Source organism: Apium graveolens, chromosome 7, assembly GCF_009905375.1.
Source record: "Apium graveolens cultivar Ventura chromosome 7, ASM990537v1, whole genome shotgun sequence".
Taxonomy (NCBI): domain Eukaryota; kingdom Viridiplantae; phylum Streptophyta; class Magnoliopsida; order Apiales; family Apiaceae; genus Apium; species Apium graveolens.
In genome coordinates, this window is record NC_133653.1 from 112,819,309 (window position 1) to 112,823,861 (window position 4,553).

The 4,553-nt window shown below is 37.2% G+C and overlaps 1 non-coding gene across 1 annotated transcript; it reads right to left on the reverse strand.

The window, feature by feature from the left end:
- Positions 1-3,998: 3,998 nt before the first annotated feature.
- LOC141675564 (small nucleolar RNA R71) lies at positions 3,999-4,105 on the reverse strand. Its single transcript, XR_012556211.1, has one exon. It is a non-coding gene; the product is annotated as a small nucleolar RNA R71 (small nucleolar RNA).
- Positions 4,106-4,553: the final 448 nt, after the last annotated feature.

Here is a 4,553-nt window from a genome sequence, read left to right on the forward strand (position 1 = left end):
AGAAATAAGTGAGGGGTTTGAGTGACATCCTTGAACCTGAGGACAATCCTCAAGTTCCCATGTCAATTGAGGAAATTATTTCATGTCAGCTTGTCCTTCTCAAGGACTATTACATAGAAAAGTTATTTGTGTTATTTGTCATTTGATATCTACAATATTAAAGTGCATAAAATGACTTAGTCTACAGATGATCATTAAATTATGTTCAAGTGATTATTCATATATATATATATACATAATATATATCTCCACTATTTTTATCAAATCAATAGCCCTCACTATTTTTATCAAATCAATAGCCCTAACTATTAATTCAGAAAAAATATCTTCTATATCCTTTCTAGTGAGCCAAGATCGATATTTCACCATGCGTTAGGTTAGCTTTGGCTTTTCTCCTAAAACATGATTATTAAGGTAGACAATATTTGTCAATTATATCAACTATATAACTCTTGGATAGCTTGGTGGAACGATATTTGTTCATATTTATCTAATAAATCTCGCCAAACTCTATGCCTCTAAGTTCACAATCCTATTGTGGTAACTTAGTTAAGTCAAACCCAATAGTCAAAAAGTATCAATATACTTCAACACATCTCCCACGATAGATAGGAGTACTTCGCTTTGGCGAACCCACTCCTGGTCGATCTAGGGGTTAACGCATTGGACTCAATGGAAGGCATCTGATCAACTTAATATTAACTTTAAGGTTTTGTTAATTTTAAAATGATCATGATCCCATCATAAAGAGATTCCCAATTTTTTCTTGAATAAAATACTTCAAATCAATAATCGTCAATGGTTTGATTTCCAGGTAGTGAGGGAGTCACAACGGTCTCGCTTAAAACCCACAACCTTACAAGTTCAATGAACTCCCTTTTGACAAAATCGCCCCATATCGGAAATAAAGAAAATTTGTATTTTATTCCGTGTTTCATAAACACGAGAATCTCATAATTGTTTGTTCATTTTAAAATCATGAATCATTACAGATTCTATCTTGTTTAGCAAGCATGACATGGGTGTCGTATCTAATACATACATCCTTAATCTAATTAATCATGCATCTTTATAAACTACTCTACACATACATTTATCATATGTTCATATATATGTAAAGTCCAATAAATAAACGTGGTTGGTTATGGCTTCATCCTATGTGATCTTTATCAAGCTAATGACAAAGATCTAGGTCAATCTAAGGTGGAAAATAAATTGGAGACCAATAGGAGCTTCCGTCATCGGCCTTGTCATTAGACCAATATCTTTGCATGTATTTTCAGCCTGGATTCTCGAATCCTTTGCTTCTTGGGTGGTGGCGAACAATGCTGCTTGCGTTGCGGGAGATACCCCTAAATAAATTGACAGCGAGCAAGCAGCAAGCACCTACTCCGATCAAAATGAAAAGCAGCGTAATTCTTTACCGCAGGTGACAAGTGTCATAAATATCATGTACCATAAAAAGAAGAAAGGTACATAATCAACGGAGGCCTTCCCGACATATGTTGCAACGTACAGGCTAACTATTACATGTCTTCTTTCTTGTATTGCTTCCTTGGATGGCCTCCATGTGGGATTACCCTTGATCTTCAAATCTTCATGTCTTCATGTACATTACAAGAATGAAATATGAAAACTAATCTAATGAACTTACAAGAAGAAATCGAGTTACATTCGAGATTTAATAATTACAAGATTAAATGACATGCAAGCCGTATTTGAAAAACCAAAACCACTAAGGTCATAAGCCATAACCATCCACCATGCTCAATTAACACAAAAGAACATGTTAAAACACATAATCTGATCTTAATGTATCATACCCATCATGATCTAATCATAAAATATTGAAAAAATCAGAAAATTCGAAATTAAATCTGATAACATTAAATCGCAGATTACAGGGCCTAAACGACGTTGATAAGTGGCATTTTATACCACTTAGAACGTCTTGAAATGGCTTAAATTGGTGTCTTGAAATCAAGTATTTTATGTATTTGATGCGTTTTTCTAGTGTTTATGCATTTCAGGGTTTTAGTTGCATTTCGGGGGAGGAATCATCAAGAATAAGCCTTGCCATGTGTTCACCATTGCGAGAGGAAAGAAACGGGCAGATTATGGCGAAGAAACGGAGCAAAATCAGAATTTTTCCAGTAGAGGTCTGAGCGCCCGCTCAGCATTGCTGAGCGGCCGCGCAGGGTCGGGAAAAAAAACAAATTATTTTAGGACTTCTACTTCTGTTTGGTTTCCACTTCTATGTAATCTGAGTTTTATGGGACTATTATATAAGTAGATTTGAGACGTTTTCACAAGTGTGGATTGAAGAAGATTGTGTTTTTACGCAAGGAGCGAAGGAGATAAGGAAGAAGACCGATTTAGCACACCGTAACGAAGAGGAAGCATATATTCTTGTGATTCTTGTTTCGTTATAACGTTGGATGCTAGTTTTCTTGCTTTGAACTTATTTACTCTTGTGACGTACTCTATTTTAATATAATTAGTTTAGTTATTATTTTCTTGTGTTTATTTATCATGATTTCATATGAACCCATGATGACGATAAGTGCTATTATGGGCTAATCGTGATCATGGGGTTGCAACGGATTTATTGTGGAATTCTTTACTTAATTATTTAATACTTTAGTGTGTGATGATTGCATGATATCTAGTATTGGTTGTGCGTATTCGTCTTATGTGCGTCGCGAACATATAAGATAGGGTGTTAATCTCTTGTGAAGCGACGGTGGATCTTGAGATTTAGAACTTGCCATGCTAGCATAGGTTCATGTACGTTGTGCATGATTAGTGGGTAACTCTAACAGTTTTATTTGCCCTATGTAATCAAAAGGAATAACTTGTGCTTAAATCGTTGTGTTGTCAATTTCTGTAGACATATGGGAACTCAACATAATTGATGACTATTCAACTTCTATCTTAATTGTGGATGCTTGGTAGAATGGTATTAGTACAATGAAAGTTGGCTTTTATCAGTTTCGTGTTTTTCGATTAATATCATCACTGTCACATGCTAAAGGTAATAACAATGGATATAGAAGGAAGTAATAATGAAGTTGTGATCTCATGAGTATTTTATTATTGATAAATTGAAGTGTTAGTTAAGTGATTAATTAAGTAGTTAATTATAGTTAATATTTAATCAACAATTTTAAGTGTTATTGTCTTAACATTGAGAAGTAATCATACATTGGTGAGTGAGTTTAATTAGACAATAATTTAGTCTGAGTCTCTGAGGGAACGAACTAGAAAGTATTCTATATTACTTGCGAACGCGTATACTTGCGTGAATATTAGTGCGTGTTTTCGCCCTAATAAGTTTTTGGCGCCGCTGCCGGGGACTCGGCGTATTTGTTTAGTTTAAGTACTTACCATCATTGGTCATTAAGACTCAGTGATTAGGACGTAGTAGTTACTTATTTTTTCCGGTTGTGTTTCAGGTACTTTAGCAAGCGTATATGCAAACTCGTTCTCGTGCTCACAAGAGGACTTTAGATACAGCTGAGGAGACAGACGAAGTTCTTGATATTCCGGAGAAGTTAGATTTTGAGGATTCGGATTCAGGAACTGAGCAGAAAGAACCAGTAAATATGGGAGATCGTATTGTTCAAGCTGATCCAGCTCTTATGGATTTTTCTCGGCCTAAAATTGATGACATTCAGTCAAGCATCCTTCATCCGGCTATTCAAGCTAACACCTTTGAAATCAAGCCGGGCACTATTCAGATGGTGCAGAATTCTGTTTCTTTTGGAGGAGCGGCAACTGAAGACCCCAACATGCACATAAGGAATTTTGTCGAGATCTGCAGCACTTTTAAGTATAATGGCGTGACTGATGAGGCTATCAAGTTGAGGCTTTTCCCATTCTCACTGAGGGACAAGGCTAAAGACTGGTTACATTCTGAACCAGCTGGGTCCATCAATACGTGGCAAGATCTTGCGCAAAAGTTTCTGGTGAAGTTTTATCCGATGGCAAAGACTGCTGCTATGAGGAGTGCTCTTACTCAGTTTGCGCAGCAACCTACAGAATCTATGTGCGAGGCTTGGGAACGCTACAAGGAAATGTTGAGAAAATGTCCACATCATGGAATGCCGGATTGGATGGTGATCACTGGTTTCTATAATGGTTTGGGGGCTCAATCTCGGCCCATGCTCGATGCAGCAGCTGGAGGCGCCTTATGGGCTAAAAGCTATACTGAGGCGTATAATCTTATAGAGATGATGGCTGCAAATGAGCATCAAAACCCAACTCAGAGGATGACGTCAGGCAAGGTAGCAGGTATTCTGGAAGTTGATGCAGCCACCGCTATTGCAGCCCAGCTCCAAGCGCTATCAATGAAGGTTGATTCTCTGGCTACGTATGGAGTTAATCAAATAGCTATGGTTTGTGAGCTTTGTGCAGGTTCTCATGCTACGGATCGGTGTTCTCTTGTCAACAAATCTGTTCAGTATGTGAATAATTATCAGCGACAACAGCAGCCTGTGCCAGCGACCTATCATCCTAACAACAAAAATCATCCAAATTTCAGCTGGGGGAAT